Below are 19,456 nucleotides of genomic sequence, written 5' to 3'. Positions count from 1 at the left end.
CTTCAGCTCCCCAGCTCCTGAGTGTAAGCAGGCCCCTGATATGTTACCAGCAACAGCCAAGCTGGTCAAGGATCCCTCCCACTGTCCTCCTGTTCAGGAACGAGGCAAGGGCACCCCCACTGTCCTCCTGTTCAGGAACGAGGCAAGGGCTCCCCCACTGTCCTCCTGTTCAGGAATGAGGCAAGGGCTCCCCCACTGTCCTCCTGTTCAGGAATGAGGCAAGGGCTCCCCCACTGTCCTCCTGTTCAGGAATGAGGCAAGGGCTCCCCCACTGTACTCCTGCTCAAGATCGAGATGGGTACACACACACACCTGTAACATGGAGAAAATCCACCATCTTTGGTCACTCACATTCTCTTCAGAAATAATGATTGTCCACATGTTCAGACTTTTCTGTCTCAACATCAATAATTCTGCACAGTGAAAGTCCAGCATTAACATAGGACAACCCCTTGAGAACGCGTGTTGGGGTGGAGCCAGTGCTGACAAATTTTTATTGGAGGCTGTTATTGGTTGCTGGGTTGACATCTCTGGAGCTAAAGAGGCTATGCTATTAAGTCTTCTTGTTGGTGTGCTCTGGGTTCCCTAATAGTTGGATTAGTAACTATAACAAGGTCCACGCACCTAAAAGCACATGCAGACCACCTATAATTTGGGGTCTTATGATCTGGTAAGAGGCTGTGTGTGACATGGTGGTAGAACTCATTGGTGATATCCCAAGCTAATCACTCTTTTGGATGGATTATTTTGGGACTTTTTTTATTTACTGTATATATTCACAAACATTGTTGTGGATGTAAATTTACAGCGCAACAATATTGTAACACATAGGTTTAGACACGTTTGGTGGCATTTTTGGTGTTTTTGATTGCAGCTGTAAAAATACTTTTAGGTGATTGTGTTGGCACTAAGTGTAGTTTTTTCTTCTTATGCATCAATATAGGATGGCCACCAAACTCTTTCATTGCCCTCAGTGTAGGTCCCCATAGGGGGGCTCTCCAACAGCGCCTGTTCTGGGCCTACCCCGAAGGCTTCACTTTCTTTGGCTACAAGATTACATTACAGTGTACTAGAGGTAGCTTTTTCCCCATCATCCTCTGCCCTAGGCTCTTTTGGTTCAGATTAGTAAGGACGAAGCTAGTGAGACCCACCCGGGAAAGGGGGGGTCTCTCTATAAGTGGTAATAACTCCTGCCTACATCTGCAAGCATCTGTAAGAATTACACCATCAGAGGTCCTTCTTTTGGCTCCATGTTCACTTTGTGCTTTGTGCAATCATTGCCAGTTACACTTGATCTGCACATGGTTCAGAAACTCAATATGCTATGATACATTCACGCAAATACAAATTCTTTTGAAATTGGCTTAATTCACAAATGAATTTATCACTAGTCAACATGAGTATTAGAGGGGCATGGCACATACACATGGTTTATGAGACTTGTGGGTCAGTGTATATACAAGTAGGCACAGATCACCAGCATCCCAGATGGCAAGCAAGTTTGAAAATGACTTGCTAAGTTATTGCTAGACTTGCCAGGCTTCACAAGTTTGTTGCACAATTGCAGCAAGTCTGCATTGCATGACTCCAGATCAACTTTCTTTGCAAACATTCTGCAAATCTGCTGCAAGTTGTGGTTCAGTTATGTTGTGCAACAGTCATCCCATCACAGGGGTCACTGTGACTTGCAGAGCGCAGCACTGAAACTTTGCTCTTGCTAGAGACTTGCCACGCAATTTTGCTACAAATTGGAAATGTGTCAACTAAAACCTTTGCTTCAAGTGCTCTGAAAGTGTACAACTTGCCAGTAAAAAAGTGCAGCAACTTAAGACTTACAATTCAACACTGCCAAACATTTGTGGCAAGCTATCCTTGCTATTTGGGTTGTAGCCTCACAACCTTCTGGGCCCAGTAATTCTGCTTGAGAACTGGGTGTTCTTACTAGCCTGGCCTTACTAGCTAGGAGGTGAATTTCACAAAAGGGCTGCCATAATCTTCTTAATGAGATGTGGCTGCTTTTAAAAATATAGATGTTTAACTTTAATGGCAACCCAGCTCACCTCTCCACTTACTGTCATGCAGCCTGGAGATTTGCATTAGCTCATATTAAACCCATTGTTTGATTTTATTAAGCTGGAAGGTATAATGGTTTCAACTTTCCTCTAAATACAGTCCCCAGGGCTTGAAATAATCTCATACATTCAATATTTAGGATACATTTGTACTGATGAAAAATTGATATCTTCAGCTGATTTGCAGTTTGTGTATTTTTAGATCAGACATCAAGCTGAGTTTTCATCAACTGTTCAACTAATGAATACACGGCACAGACACTGCTTAAACTCTTGGTGCATCATCTAGCAAAACAGCCTCTGCCATAAAACATGCAGCAACACCAGGCTTGGACTGGCCATAGGGCACACCGGGCATATGCCCGGTGGGCCGGGGCTGCCTGGCCACATGTCATTTTCGGGCCTGACTCTGACTTCCTAGGCAGCTGCTTGAGCCGGCCTGCTCACCTGCTGCCAGCCTGTCCGCGGCCGGCTCCACAGAGAGGACCGCATCCATGTCCTTCTGGCTGGGGTCCCCAGTCCCCAGCGCCCACTCCCAAAGCATCCAGGCTGCTCCGTGTGTCGGGGCCGCTCACCAGGCCTCACCACGGCCAGCTCCACGGCTGTCCGACTATTCAGCTCAGGGGGGTGGAAATGAAGGGGTCAGATGACCATGAAGAGGGAGGAGCTGCCTGGAGGAATCCATATCTGCCTGATGTCACAAACGTGTATCTGCAGCCACAGATACCAGGGCCTGGACAAGACTGCTAAAAAGTAAGTAATGCCAGTCTGCCTGTTTGAAAAAATGACTACTCAGGTAGTTCAGCATCACACTTTACTGTGTAAAACAGACCACTGACCAGACCAAAGCATGCTCTCATCATGCTGTGTGTAAATGCAGGTGTAAAACATTGTGTGAGAGAAGGACAGTTCTTGGGCCCAAAAGGTGTCCTGCATTTAAGCAGTGGCGGTGCGTCCATAAAGGGTGCAGGAGCATCGCCCCCCTCTCCTGTCACCGCTCTAATCACCATAGATAGATTTATGCATTGCATGAATCTATCTATGGTCGCTGCTGACACCCCCTATTCAGTTGTCTGGCCCCTTTTCGAGTTCCGGCACCTGAATTACAGCAGCGGGGGTGTTTTTTGGAAGCACCTGATTAGAGCCATAGAGCGCAACTCTATGCGTTCGCTATTCACTCAGCTGTGTGTTAGCAAAGCGAAGGAATTTGCTTTGCTAACACTGACTCGCCTCTCAGCCAATCAGGTGCACCAGGTCTGTGTTACCTGTCACCTGATTGGCTAAAACAACAGGCGCTGTGATTGGATGCCTATCAGACGTCCAATCATAGGAGAGGATAAGAGGAGAAGCGAGCGGGAGAACAGAAAACATCGAGGAAGAAATAGAGGACACCGGACACCGCTCGTCGCCTTCCACCATCACCTGCTGCCCACCCAAGACAAGGTAAGGGCCGGGCAGAAGGCGTGTGGGGGGCACAGTGGCAGCATTTGGGGCACAGTGGCAGCATTTAATGGGCACAGTCAACATTTGTGGCACAGTGGCAGCACTTGGGGCACAGTGACAGCATTTAATGGGCACAGTGGCAACATTTGTGGCACAGTGGCAGCGTTTGATGGGCAAAGTGGCTGCGTTTGATGGGCACAGTGGCAGCATTTAATGGGCACAGTGGCAGCATTGGTGGCACAGTGGCAGCACTTGGGACATAGTGGCAGCACTTGGGGCATAGTGGCAGCACGTGTGGCACAGTGGCAACATTTGTGGCACAGTGGGAGCATTTAATGGGCACAGTGGCAACATTTGTGGCACAGTGGCAGCACTTGGGGCACAGTGGCAGCATTTAATGGGCACAGTGGCAGCACTTGGGGCACAGTGGCAGCATTTAATGGGCACATTGGCAGCACTTGGGACACAGTGGCAGCACTTGGGGCACAGTGGTAGCACTTAATGGGCACAGTGGCAACATTTGGGGCACAGTGGCAGCGTTTGATGGGCACAGTGGCTGTGTTTGATGGGCACAGTGGCAGCATTTAATGGGCACAGTGTCAACATTTGTGGCACAGTGGCAGCACTTGGGGCACAGTGGCAGCATTTAATGGGCACAGTGGCAGCGTTTGATGGGCACAGTGGCTGCGTTTGATGGGCACAGTGGCAGCATTTAATGGGCACAGTGGCAACATTGGTGGCACAGTGGCAGCACTTGGGACATAGTGGCAGCATTTACTGGGCACAGTGGCAGCACTTGGGGCATAGTGGCAGCACGTGTGGCACAGTGGCAACATTTGTGGCACAGTGGGAGCATTTAATGGGCACAGTGGCAACATTTGTGGCACAGTGGCAGCACTTGGGGCACAGTGGCAGCATTTAATGGGCACAGTGGCAGCATTTAATGGGCACAGTGGCAGCATTTAATGGGCACATTGGCAGCACTTGGGACACAGTGGCAGCACTTGGGGCACAGTGGTAGCACTTAATGGGCACAGTGGCAACATTTGGGGCACAGTGGCAGCGTTTGATGGGCACAGTGGCTGTGTTTGATGGGCACAGTGGCAGCATTTAATGGGCACAGTGTCAACATTTGTGGCACAGTGGCAGCACTTGGGGCACAGTGGCAGCATTTAATGGGCACAGTGGCAGCGTTTGATGGGCACAGTGGCTGCGTTTGATGGGCACAGTGGCAGCATTTAATGGGCACAGTGGCAACATTGGTGGCACAGTGGCAGCACTTGGGACATAGTGGCAGCATTTACTGGGCACAGTGGCAGCACTTGGGGCATAGTGGCAGCACGTGTGGCACAGTGGCAACATTTGTGGCACAGTGGGAGCATTTAATGGGCACAGTGGCAACATTTGTGGCACAGTGGCAGCACTTGGGGCACAGTGGCAGCATTTAATGGGCACAGTGGCAGCACTTGGGGCACAGTGGCAGCATTTAATGGGCACATTGGCAGCACTTGGGACACAGTGGCAGCACTTGGGGCACAGTGGTAGCACTTAATGGGCACAGTGGCAACATTTGGGGCAAAGTGGCAGCGTTTGATGGGCACAGTGGCTGCGTTTGATGGGCACAGTGGCAGCATTTAATGGGCACAGTGGCAACATTTGTGGCACAGTGGCAGCACTTGGGGCATAGTGGCAGCATTTAATGGGCACAGTGGCAGCACTTGGGGCATAGTGGCAGCACGTGTGGCACAGTGGCAACATTTGTGGCACAGTGGCAGCATTTAATGGGCACAGTGGCAACATTTGTGGCACAGTGGCAACATTTGGAGCACAGTGGCAACATTTGGGGCACAGTCGCAGTGTTTGATGGGCACAGTGGCAGTGTTTGCTGGGCACAGTGGCTGCGTTTGATGGGCACAGTGGCTGCATTTGGTACAGTAGCTGCGTTTGATGGGCACAATGAGGCTGCAATTGATGGGGGGTTTTTTCCAGAATTTTTCAGTTTGTTTGCACCCCCCCCCCCCAAAAAAAAATTTTGAGCACCAGCCGCCACTGATTTAAAGTGTATATATGTTTTTTTTTTTTCTTTTGAGTTTGTAATTGTGGTATATTTAGTACTGGCCGGCTGGGAAAGTGCAATGTTAACAAAAAAATCATATATACACTTTAAATGCAGGACACCTTTTGTATTATATTATAAATAATTGTGGGTAATATACTTTTATTGTGCCCTAAAATTACCTGTTATCTCTTAGCCTGGGTTCACACTAGATGTGGTGCAAATTCACAGCAAATTTCCTGCGGCTTCAGCGCTGCATCTAAATCGCAACCTGCCCATGTGAACCAATTGCAGAGTGTATGTTAAGTTAACGATACCCCGCAATCGGTTTGTAAAATGCAGCACAGTTTGCTGGAACGGATAGCATGGGTGTGAACACCCATGCTATCAGATTCTGGTGTGGACAATAAAGGGTCCTGCACCAGTTTGGTGTGAATGCAGTGCGATTTGAGCCATACAAATGCATGGCTCAAATCGCACCCCAGAGACACCACATGTAATTCACACAGGAATATGCTGTGATTCCTGTGCGAATTACATGTGGTGTCTCACACCGCAGTAGTGTGAACTGAGGCCTTTTTAAGGCTGAGGCCTTAAAGCCAGCTTCAGCATTCACCTTGGCAGGGGTGAGCTCAGGTGTGTTTGGATCCTAGTCTGAACTATCCTGAGCTTTCCAGCAGCCGCACATATACACTCATAGTTGCCAACATTGTAAAAAAAAAATGTGGGACACTTTTGTGGCTGTAGGCGGAGCCGCCCAATAATTAGGGGGTGGGGCATTCGTCTGTAGGTGTGGCTTAGCAAAAAATACACGTGTGGCGCGCGAAGCGCGCCGTGGCGAAAAATGGGCGTGGTTTACACAACATAGTGGGCGTGGCTTAAATGGACGTGGCTCAAGAGGGTGTGGTTAGAGTCTGAGATGAATGAGGGATGGAGAGGGAGAGAGGGGGAGAGGGGGAGAGAGGGGGAGAGGGGGAGAGGGAAATGACGGGACAGCAGCCACAGATCCTACACAACAATAAAAATATGTGTATTCTAGAAAGTTTAACAATCAGCAGATAAAAATACTCCAAACACCTGGTGTTAGCACTTCAACCATCCCGGCACCATGGTTGTTATGGTGTCAGGATGACTGAAGTGCATTATTTCTATTATTACATTGTAATATAAAATGAAATCATTCAACTCACCATAATGCAGAATCAGTGGGATCCTTGAGCGTGTCACTAGCCACGTCGCCTGCCACCAGCCGTCCGTCCTTGCGTCAGATGTCCCAGCAGAGTCCGTCCTTGCATCAGGTGCCCCCAGCGGAGCTCCCCCTTACATCAGATGTCCCCAGCGGAGCCCCCCCTCACACCAGGAGTCCCTGGCTGAGCCCCCCCTCACACCAGGAGTCCCCGGCTGAGCCCCCCCTCACACCAGGAGTCCCCGGCGGGGCCCCCCTCACACCAGGAGTCCCCGGCGGAGCCCCCCCTCACATCAGGAGTCCTCAGCGGAGCCCCCCCTCACATCAGGAGTCCCCGGCGGAGCTCCCCCTCACATCAGGTGTCCCAAGCGGAGCTCCCCCTCACATCAGGAGTCCCCGGCAGAGCCCCCCCTCACATCAGGTGTCCCCAGTGGAGCCCCCCCTCACATCAGGTGTCCCCAGCGGAGCTCCCCCTCACATCAGGTGTCCCCAGCGGAGCTCCCCCTCACATCAGGTGTCCCCAGCGGAGCTCCCCCTCACATCAGGTGTCCCCAGCGGAGCTCCCCCTCACATCAGGTGTCCCCAGTGGAGCTCCCCCTCACATTAGGTGTCCCCAGTGGTGCCCCCCCTCACATCAGGTGTCCCCAGTGGACCCCCCCCTCACATCAGGTGTCCCCAGTGCCCCCCCTCACATCAGGTGGCCCCCCCTTACATCAGGTGTCCCCCCCTCACATCAGGAGACCCACAGTGGTGCGAGCCCCCCCCCACCTCAGAGGTGTCCTAGTAGTGTGTCCACAGCATCATGGCTAGAACCCCCGCCCCTTTCCATATCAGACTGGCAGCGGGGCGGGGGGGTAGGCGGGGTGAGGAGGAGCGGGGCGAGGCGGAGCGGGGCGGAGGGTGGGTGGCGACGCAAAAGCTCCGTCTAGCCCCCCCCAGCCGTCTTCCTAAACTTCAATAAAATGGCGGCCGGCGGAGACAATGTCTCCGCCGGCCGCCGACCTCTAGCGGCAGCGGCGGCGGTTTTGAAAATCGAGAACCGGATTTTTCGGGACATTTCCCGGGACACCACAAATTCGGGAATGGAGTCCAAGTCCCGGGAATGTCCCGGGAAATCCGGGACAGTTGGCAACTATGATACACTCCTCTTGTATATGTACAGCTGCAGACCATGAAATGTCTCGGCTGCTTACTATTGGCAGGGCACTGTGAAAGGAGGGGGCCCGAGCGGGGGGGGGGGGGGGTTGGTTAAATAACAAATATGTCATGCTTCGCTGATCTGTATTTAAAAAAAAAAAAAAAAATGGGCTGCTCAGCCTAAAATGCCCAGGCCTACTTTTTGTCCCAGTCCGTGTCTGAGCAACATGTGTATCTTTAGTACTGAAGATTAAGCAAATTTATAATTTTTTGCCTTCAAAAGCCATCTTTATTACATTTAGGCTGAGTTTACACTAGAGCGCGGAGCGGCTCACAGCAGGGGTCCAGTGCGTCTCCATTCAATGGTTCAGGTCTGATTTCAACATGAATTTTTTGGCTGAATTTGGACCTGAAACGGACCAAAAGACACACAGGACTCCTGTGCAATTCGCACCAGAGCCACTCCGGAGATGTGTGAACCAGCTCCATAGAAAGCCGGTTACAATCTCCTGCTATGCGAATTGGATGCAGAGAAGACCGCATCCAATTCACAATAGTGTGAATCCAGCCTAAATCTCAGTTCATGCTGTGCCAATATTTAAAATTAAAGTGGTTCTAATGACTTATGGGTTTTTTTTTTGTTTTTCTGTTTTTTACCTTAATGCCTACTCTTAGTGTAAAGCATACCTTCTGGTTGCAGATGAGGTGCAGGTGAGGCTACATTGAAGGGCACTGCTGAGGCTGTATTGATGGGCACTGGTGAGGCTGCATTGAGGGGCACTGGTGAGGCTGCATTAATGGATGGTGGGGCTGCATTAATGGGCACTGGTGAAGCTGCATTAATGGGCACTGGTGAAGCTGCATTAATGGGCACTGGTGAAGCTGCATTGAGGGGCACTGGTGAGACTGCACTGAGGGGCACTGATGAGACTGCATTGAGGGGCACTGGTGCGGTTGCATTGAGGGGCAAAGGTGAGGCTGTGCTGATGGGCACTGGTAAGGCTGCACTGAGAGGCACTGGTGAGACTGCATTGAGGGGCACTGGTGAGACTGCACTGAGGGGCAATGGTGAGGCTGCATTGAGGGGCACTGATGAGGCTGCATTGAGGGGCACTGATGAGGCTGCATTGAGGGGCACTGGTGAGGCTGCATTGAGGGGCACTGGTGAGGCTGTGCTGATGGGCACTGGTAAGGCTGCATTGAGGGGCACTGGTGAAGCTGCATTGAGGGGCACTGGTAAGGCTGCATTGAGAGGGCACTGGTGAGGCTGCATTGAAATCTGCTGCCTCCCTCTGAGTCCCTCCCTCGCCTCGACAAACAGTGCCTGGAATGGCGGAAGAGGAGAGGACACACCAGCCAGCCACAGCAGGGCCAGGGTGCCAGCCAGCAGCCAGCCACCCACACCTGTGACCCACCCACAGCAGGGCCAGGGTGCCACAGCAGGGTGCCAGCCAGCCAACCACCCACAGGAGCCAGCCACAGAAGATCCGAGAGCCAGCCACAGAGGACAGAGGAGCCAGCCACAGCTACAGTACTACCCAGACTTAAGGTAAGAGGAGCGCTACACAATGCCAGTTTTATTTCTACTTTGTGAGAGGTTGGGGCAGGGGTGAGAGTCATGGCACAAGGAGGGGGTCCTGTGAGGACCAGAGTAAATGAAGGTGTTCACTGTACACTTTGTTAGAGAGACCCCCTTCCAGGTCCCATTAGACTTCTTTGTAGTCTCTAATAGGTCCTGGAGGGGGTCTAAGAGATACTTTCTAATGGACACTGTTAGAGAGAGACCCCCTCCAGGTCACATTAGACTCTGTTGTAGACACTAATGGGGCCTAGAGAGGACGCTTTCTAACAGAGACTGTCTAATGAACACTGTTAGAAAGAGACCCCTCTCCAGGTCAAGGCAGAGGTGTGATTTGTCCAAAATGTAGGGCAATGGTGAGCCATGGGTGGGGCCAGAGCTGGGTAGTGGACGGGACCTGAGGGTGGATGATCACAATTGTATTTGCATTACTTTACACATTTTTTGCATGGTTTAAGTAATTCCTGTACATGTGTTTTAATAGTGTATACAGACTTTTCACCCTTTACCCTTTAAAGCTCTGGTTCTCAACCCGCATCCCTTTGACACTATAGTGTGGCCTCAGGGTCCATGTAGTAGTCTGCAATTTCATTACATCAGTATTACTCAGTACAGTAAAGGAACATTATTCTTTACATTGGGTTCCTGTTGTTTAATGGTTGGGTTTATTTATTTCACACTAACTTTTTTCTGTGCCTTTCATCCCTTTTATTCTTTTTATGTTTTTCTTTCCTCTGATCTTTTTTTAATGGATCTTGGAGAAAAAAAATAGCAAATGTAGCAAAAATATGTAAACGTTTATTTAAAATATTTGAGGTGCACACTGGACGTTATAAAAATGCCAGTAGCATTAGCTATAGAAAGCTGTAGCTGTAGAATGAGTTTTACAGCATTTTTGCAGTAGTGTTTTTGCAGTAGCGGTTTTCAGTGTCTTTAAACTTTTATCAGAGTTTTACAGCTGAAAAACTCCTTTTAAAACTCACTAGTTCTGGAGATTTTTCCTGCCAGAAAACGCCCCTGCCAAAAAAGGCTGATAGCCTATGTGTGCATGGACACATAGGATAATACGCTGGGGAGTTTACTGGATGCATACAAAAACAGCAGCTGTAAAAACGTCCAATGTGAATGAGGTCTTAAAAAAGGAACAGAAAAAATTTCTGTAGTACAAAATCATGGAAAGCATTACATTACATAGAGTAAGATTCCAAGAAAAGACAATATGGACAATAAATAATTGAAAGCTCAACTGTACCTGTGAGTAAAGTGTGGTGTACAAAAGCCAGGGCCGGCGCTAGCAATAGGCAAGTCGGGCAGCTGCCTAGAGCGCCAGGGTGGGGGCAGCAATATCCGCATACCCAGCCACTCGCTGGGGATTCAGATTTTTAAAATACCTGCAGGGCCGCTAATACCATAAAGCAGCATTGGCGCCAGGCTGGGGGGGGGCGGCAAAATGCGCCTGTGATCCCCGCACAAACAGAATATCCTCTCCATCCTCGTTCCATCAGCCTCCTTTTGTGAGCTCCCCAGGACGGGTCTCTCACTGTGAGCGCCATGGACTCCCCTGCCAGGGCTTCACTCTATCCCCAGCCTGCAGTGCCGCCCTAGCAGCGGCAGTAAGAAGAGGAGGGGTGAGAGCCGGGACAAAGAGCAGCATCGGCCGGTCCTGAAGTGCATGCAGGATACATGGAACCGGCCGGGGCGGATGAGATGGAAGCCCGGCTGCATATGAGTTTGGGCTTGACCTCCTCCTCCTGCACCGTTGGAGATCTTTTGTGGGAGGATAGGCCGCAGTGCCGGTCTTTTTGAGGTGAGATCACCAAGCACAGTTCGCACAGTTAGTGGAAAAACAAGCAACACACTCAGTGCTGAACCCAGTAACCGGAATTTTAAAAAAACTTTTTCTGCTGCCATCTAAAGGAAGGCCAGAGTGTGGTGATAAATGGGGAGTACTCGGAATGGTCTGCTATGGAAAGTGGGGTCCCCCAGGGTTCTGTTCTGGGACCAATCCTATTTAATTTATTCATAAACGATCTGGAGGATGGATAAACAGCTCAAACTTTGCGGCCAATACAAAGTTAAGTGGAGCGATAACTTCTACGCAGAATGTGGAAACTTTGCAAGAAGATCTAAAGAAATTAATGGGGTGTGCAACTACATGGCAAATGAGGTTTAATGTTGAAAATTTTAAAATGTTGCATTTGGGTGACAAAAATATGAACGGAATCTATTCAGTAGGGGGAGAACCTCTGGGGGAATCTAGGATGGAAAAGGACCTGGGGGTCTTAGTACATGATAGGCTCAGCAATGGCATGCAATGTCAGGCTGCTGCAAGAGAAGCCAACAGCATATTGGCATGCATTAAAAAGGGGATTAACTCCGGAGATAAAACGATAATTCTCCCACTCTACAAGACTCTGGTCCTGTCGCATACTCCTGTCCAGTTCTGGGCACCAGTCCTCAGGAGGGACGTGTTAGAGCTGGAGAGGGTCCAGAGAAGGGCAGCAAAGCTAATAAAGGGATTGGAGGATCTCAGGTATGGGGAAAGACTGCAAGCATTGAACGTATTCTTTCTGGAGAAGAGACGCTTGAGAGGGGATATGATTTCTATGTACAAATACCATACTGGTGACCCCACAAATGGGATAAAACTTTTCCGCGTAAGGAAATTTAATAAGACATGCGGCCTGTCACTAAAATTAGAAGAGAAGTGGTTTAACCTTAAACTACGTAGAGGGTTCTTTACTGTAAAAGTGGTAAGGATGTGGAATTCTCTTCCACAAGCAGTAGTTTCAGCCAGGAGCATCGATAATTTCAAAAAAGTATTAGATGGGCACCTAAACAGACACAACATACAAGAATATACAATGTACTCTTAATATAACAGCACACACACAGGTTGGACTTGATGGACTCATGTCTTTTTTCAACCTCACCAACTATGTAACTATGAAATCTCTGGGTCCCAAACCAGATGTTATCTACCACCAAGGAAACCGAAGACACAGTTTCCTCCAAATAAAACAAGAATCCTGAAGCCCCTCAACCTGCCTAGCTGAGGATCCTGGGTGACATACACCATGACAGGGAACCATACTGTCAAAGCATATATTGTATACAGGAAGTGGCAGGAATAGATCAGCAGCAGGGATACAACAAAGGATACAAAACGGTTAAAAATAAGGGTTGTATTTTACAAAATGATAATTGTTTATGATACACTTTGCTTCTGCAAACTAAAATTCACTTGATTAGGGTTTACCAGGGACATGCGGTGAGGTCAGTGGCTGGTGAGGCACTGGCTAGTATCAGAGCCAGGTACACACAGGTTACATACGCCACGATCATTAGAACGAGAGCAATAATTCTAGTACTAGACCTACTCTGTAACTCTAAACATGTAAAAACCTGTAAAAAAAATGTAAGGGTCTCCTATGGAGATTGTACTGAAGTTTGGCGCCATTCCACAAGTGTGCGCAATATTAAAGTGTGATATGTTAGGTATCTATTTACTCGGCATAACACGTTTTACATTATACTTAAAAAAAATTAAAAATCAGGCTGACGTTAGTGGTCTTTTTTTTTTTTTTTATTCATGAAAGTTTTTTTCGAAAAAAACAAGGTTTTTATAAAAAATTGCTGCGCAAATACTGTGTGACTTAAAAAGTTGCAATGACCGCCATTTTATTTCATAGGGTGTCTGCTAAAACAATATATATAATGTTTGGGGGTTCTGAGTAATTTTCTAGCAAAAAAAATTATGATTTTTACATGTAGGAGAGAAATGTCAGAATTTGCCTGGGTGGCAAGGGGTTAATTACCATAAGTAATATACAAATAATTATTATATATTGTTTTTAAGGTAATTTACTATATTTTCAAAATCTACTTCAAGCAGATGGCTAAACGGACAAATTACTGAAGTTTGAAGTTATAACTTCCAACCAGTAATTTCAAAGTAAATAGATACAGTATCTCACAAAAGTGAGTACACCCCTCACATTTTCGTAGATATTTTATTATATCTTTTCATGTGACAACACTGAAGAAATGACACTTTGCTACAATGTAAAGTAGTGAGTGTACAGCTTGTATAACAGTGTAAATTTGCTGTCCCCTCAAAATAACTCAACACACAGCCATTAATGTCTAAACTGCTGGCAACAAAAGTGAGTACACCCCTAAGTGAAAATGTCCAAATTGGGCCCAAAGTGTCAATATTTTGTGTGGCCACCATTATTTTCCAGCACTGCCTTAACCCTCTTGGGCATGGAGTTCACCAGAGCTTCACAGGTTGCCACTGGAGTCCTCTTCCACTCCTCCATGACGACATCACGGAGCTGGTGGATGTTAGAGACCTTGCGCTCCTCCACCTTCAATTTGAGGATGCCCCACAGATGCTCAATAGGGTTTAGGTCTGGAGACATGCTTGGCCAGTCCATGTCTTCAGCAAACTGTTTGCAGCCTTCCTTGTGCATCATCTTTAGAAGAGGCTTCCTTCTGGCATGACAGCCATGCAGACCAATTTGATGCAGTGTATGGCGTATGGTCTGAGCACTGACAGGCTGACCCCCCACCCCTTCAACCTCTGCAGCAATGCCGGCAGTACTTTACCATTGGTCCAAGACTCCAAGCTGTTTATTCAGCTTAGTGCCTCTGACAAGAAGTGAGAGGCACTGTGAGCTCATCCTCTCAGTCTGCTGCAAACAGAGTGTGTCAGCTTGTATTTAAAGTGGCTGCTCTGTATTTTTATATTTTGTTTCTGACAGGCTGTGCAAAGAGCCCTATATCTCTGGAACCATAGGTCGTAGGAGCCCCAAATTTTTACCAGTGGTGGGGTAGGACTTTGTCTCTATGATCCCAGGTCGCCGAGCTACGACCCTCGAAGCCTGCCTCACCTGCCTCCCCTGACTGCACGACCCTGGGGTTTACATCTGCTTAAGATACATGCAGCAACTAACATCTAAATTGTGTATATTTAGAATGGAACATTAAGAAAACGTATGAGTGTTATCATCTTTATCCACTTTATGGCAAATACTTGCAGTGCCTATTTATTATGGGACTAGCTGTAGAGAATAGCCCAGTCAGTTATTTGAGGATGAGAATGCCACAGCAGGCTCCATACAAGTACAGCTGCAGAAGTCTTTAGTAAAGTGATCCAGGTGGCTGTGAATGTGACACCCCACTTGAATGGCTCTACAGACAATGTCCACCAATGTGACTGGAGATTGCTGCATGCTCTCATGCTTTTTGATGGCCCACACACTGACTCTGATGTACCTGGTCACAGCTAGCTAGCCCAGTCATGGCTGCTCCATTACACAGGGCCCCACTGAGCACGAAAAGGCTAGAAGGTAAGGGAGTTTAAGTTGTTAAGCCTTGCATCTGCCACTGGGGAGAGTGGGTAAAAGGGCACTCTGCTACAGTTACAATACTCAGGAAATAAACTGTCAATCATGACAATAAAGTGGGCAATTGTTACAATAAACCATGTGTGGTACACTAACGCCACGTCCTCGCTAAGGAGCAATAGTATAAAAGGTCCAGGATAGTTAAAAAGAGATTCCCCGACCCTCAAGAGCAATTTAACACCCATTGCAGCCTTAATTGTCTTTTTCAAAAGGTTTATTTTTTTCATTATTCCTTCATTATTAACAGCAGTGCTATTATTCTGGTTGCTATGTACATTTGGTATAATCACACTTAAAAACAAATATGGTAAATCAACTGGTCCTCTGCACTGACAGAGATAAGCTTTTGTTTGCTAGCTTCAGTCTTGGTGTTGTGAAAAATAAAGACGTAGAACAGTATATTATGACATGATTTAAAGAGCATACTACTGATTGATTTTAATAAAGGGTGTTGCTACTGCTTGCCCAGAAAAGGCTTCAAAAGTACTGGTTAGTATAGAAATATGAGCACTGCCTTGTCTGGCTTATGTTTAAAGGTTAAGTTCACATTAAAAAAAATATATAAATGCACATGTTTTGGTGGTAAAAATTAGCATTTTTTTCTCAAGAGCCTGTAGAGCATTGCACTTACGATCAGTGGATCGTGAGTGCAATGTCAGGCTTCTGCACAGTCTTCCTTCAGCTCTGTGTCCTCTGCACAGGCTGTCAGTTTAAGAGCAGCAGAAAGCAGTCCATTGAATCTACAAGTCTTTCTGTCACAGTGATAGACAGTACTTGTCATTTCTTCACTGTGGAGCCCCACAAAGCCGCATTCATTTTAAATTGTGATGGGGAAAAGATCATCCGCCCAATGTCACAGTGAGGGATCAGGGGTGGGGGTGAGGAGGGGGTGCTGCATAGTACCATAGTCACACCCTAAATACGCTATAACTTAGACTCTAATGTCGCGTACACACGAGCCGACTTCTCGTCGGACTGAACTCCGAAGGACTTTTCAACGGAGTTCCAATGAAACTGACTTGCCTACACACGATCCCACCAAAGTCTGATCGTTTCAAACGTGATGACGTATGACCGGACTAGAAAAAGAAGTTCAATAGCCAGTAGCCAATAGCTGCCCCTGCGTCGTTTTTGGTCCGTTGGACTAGCATACAGACAAACGTTTTTTTTTTCTAAAGCAATCGAGTCCGTCTGAAAGATTTGGAACATGTTCTATTTCTAAGGTCTATCAGATTTTTTGACAGAAAAGGTCCGATGAAGCCCACACACGATCGGAATGTCCGACAGATTCGTTCTGTCCGAAAGTCCGGTCGTGTGTACACGGCATAAGGTGCAGGCTCAGAGGCTGCCATTGTTATCCTTACTTTGTGAATCATTGACCTAAAACAAGCCTGTGCATATTCAATGTCTGGATAACAGCAGTTCCTATATTTATATCTGACTGACACCCTTTCCATCCCACATTACTTTTTATCTCTTTTACCTGTTCAGCAGCTCAGTACATGGGACCGTAGATGTCAGGCCAAAAAACAACCTGCAAACATGCATAAATAAAAACAAACCACTCCACACAAAAAAATTGGATAAAATTAGGCCGTGGCCTGGTTTATTGGTTTAAATCAAAATTATATATAACATCATAAACTTTATTACTCAAATAATTTTTTCAAACAAAGTTCATCCAGAATTCACCAAAACTCAACCTCAGCCACTAAGACTCGGGCTGACCATTATCTATTTTTTTAAACATATTCTCACATATCCCCTTTGCCTATTTGACCAAAGGGACCTACCACATAAACTGTCCGCGATGGGGGGGGGGACGAATCCACTCTGGCAACTGGCAAAATTCCAGTCAGGGGGTTCTATAAATAGCCCCACCAAGCACCTTCCAGAAGGTTCTAAGGTCACCTGACCCTAACTAGCCCATCCTATTTGACCTTCTCACCTTCTGGAAACTTCTTTGTCATGTGACCCTGTTACAGCAATAGAATAAGCCCCTTTATAATTTTTTTAATATTAACCACTTCAGCCCTGGAAGCATTTACCCCCTTCCTGACCAAGCCCTTTTTTGCGATACGCCACCTCATCGCTTTAACTGACAATTGCGCGGTCGTGCGACGTTGTACTCAAACAAAATTGACACCCTTTTTTTCCCCACAAACAGAGCTTTCTTTTGGTGGTATTTGATCACCTCTGCGGTTTTTAATTTTTTGCACTATAAACGAAGAAAGAGCGACAATTTTGAAAAAAAAGCAATATTTTTTACTTTTTGCTATAATCAATATCCCCAAAAAAATGTATAAAAAAAACTAAATTTCTTCCACAGTTTAGGCCAATATGTATTCTTCTACAAATTTTTGGTAAAAAAAAAAAAAATATATATATCGCAATAAGCGTATATTGATTGGATGGCGCAAAAGTTATCGCGTCTACAAAATAGGGGATAGATTTAAGGTATTTTTATTAATAATTTTTTTTATTAGTAATGGTGGCAATCTGCAATTCTTTATCATGACTGCGACATTGCGGCGGACAGATCGGACACTTATGACACTATTTTGGGACCATTGGCATTTATACAGCGATCAGTGCTATAAAAATGCACTGATTACTGTGTAAATGTCACTGGCAGGGAAGGGGTTAAACACTAGGGGGCGATCAAGGGGTTAACTGTCTTCCCTCAGCATCTTCTAACCCGCGGGTGCAGCAGCGTGCACACGCCCACTAGCCGCAGATGATGCAGCGACGTACGGATACGTTGTTTTGCGCACACCGTGCCACTTTGCCGACGTATATCGGCGTGAGTCAGTCGGAAAGTGGTTAATGTAATGTAATGAGGTAAGGGGGGCCTAAATAGGCTGCCCCCCCTTTTACCCCACATGGGACCGTGGACGTCAGGCCAAAAAACAACCTGCAAACATGCATAAATAAAAACAAACCGCTCCACACATAAATAATTGGATAAAATTAGGCCACGGCCTGGTTTATTGGTTTAAATAAAAATTATATAAAACGTCTTAAACTTTATTACTTAAATAATTTTTTCAAACAGAATTCACCAAAACTCAACCCAGCCACTAAAAATCAGGCTGACCATCATCTCTTTTTTAAACATATTCTCACATATCCCAACCAACATGAGGGCTGAAAAAACAGCCCCCCTGTCACCACCATCCCAAACCGCGGCCTTTTCGGTGCATGTTTGCTGGTTGAGATTAAGGATATCCAATCCTACATCTGATAAATGTATTCCATCATACCGATAATTACCTTGAATACCACCTTCAAGGTCAACATGACGAAATTAAATACCTAAATCTGGAACTGGGAATCTTTCCAGAGCTCTGTTCACTCTCTTGCGAACTTTCTCTAAGGGTTTAAATGTAACTGATTCCAACCATCTTAACCTGGGTGTTATTTCTGAAAATACCAACACTGTATTTGGAGAAACTATCTTCAAAAACCTAAAAGTATCCTTCATATTTGCCAGTAATGTCTTAATTTTTCCAATATCATTTCCCCCCAAGTGAATTATAAGAATGTCAGGTGGGGGGGAAATAGCATAAACTCTACCTAACTCGTATACTAAATCATTCCAAACCATTCCCCTTCTATCATATAAATGAATGCAAAATGAGGTTGGTTTCAATCCCAAATTTTCGGAATAAATTCTAGCAGCCGCTCTTTTCTGCTCCCAGAAGACAAAAGAAAGTCCCACTATCCACACCGAGCGATGATTACCTTATACAAAGTAGTAAATTAATAAGGGCGAATATACAATTTATAAGAGTCAGAGCTCCACCTACCTATTCTCTTAATGCTGTTAGCCTTTAGCCCAATCTGAGCAGCCTCTATAGCTGCTCCTATTCTAAATGAATGTGTCGTAATCCTTAAATGGCTCAAATGTAATTGATACAAACAAGGTTGTAATATCACTTTAAATTGATAACCTGTTAATGGTGAATCGTCACTGTGAATGAATAATAGATTAGATAAACCTCATATTCATATATAACCTCAATGCTTTAACCGGACAAATACTTTCGTCCTGGCACCTCTTTAAAGTATTCCAAGGACCAAGACCCAAAGAATCCATCTTGCTAAATTTTAGAAATATCCTTACACTTTCTTCCAACAACTGCACATTTGATAACAAAATACCTGACCTTTCTGCCCTCGATGGAGGTAATAACCCTGAATGCTGCAATAAATGGCAGAGAAAAAAAACACATTGAACAGGATAGCTTCATATTCTCATGAGCATATTAAATTTGTTACCCTACATAACCTTAATAATATCTGAGGTGTAATAGGAGATCTATTATCATTAATCATTCTATATCCTTTCATGGCCTGCTTTATTGACAAGGAACTTTGACAAGCAGGTAATTTGTAAAGACGTAGAAAGAAAGCATACACTCTCTCCAGATAGAGTTTTGTTAACCACTTGACCACTGGGCACTTAAACCCCCTTAATAACCAGACCAATTTTCAGCTTTCAGTGCTCTCACATTTTGAATGACAATTACTCAGTCATGCAACACTGTACCTATATTAAATTTTTGTCCT

At 46.3% G+C, this 19,456-nt stretch overlaps 1 long non-coding RNA gene across 1 annotated transcript in view; it reads right to left on the bottom strand.

The window, feature by feature from the left end:
* LOC141139728 (uncharacterized) overlaps positions 1 to 19,456 on the bottom strand; it is an 84,988-nt gene that overhangs the window by 49,261 nt on the left and 16,271 nt on the right. The window lies entirely within an intron of this gene.

Source organism: Aquarana catesbeiana, linkage group LG04, assembly GCF_042186555.1.
Source record: "Aquarana catesbeiana isolate 2022-GZ linkage group LG04, ASM4218655v1, whole genome shotgun sequence".
In the NCBI taxonomy this organism is placed as follows: domain Eukaryota; kingdom Metazoa; phylum Chordata; class Amphibia; order Anura; family Ranidae; genus Aquarana; species Aquarana catesbeiana.
Note: the sequence above shows the minus strand (reverse complement) of the source record. Positions and strands in the feature narration are given on the sequence as shown.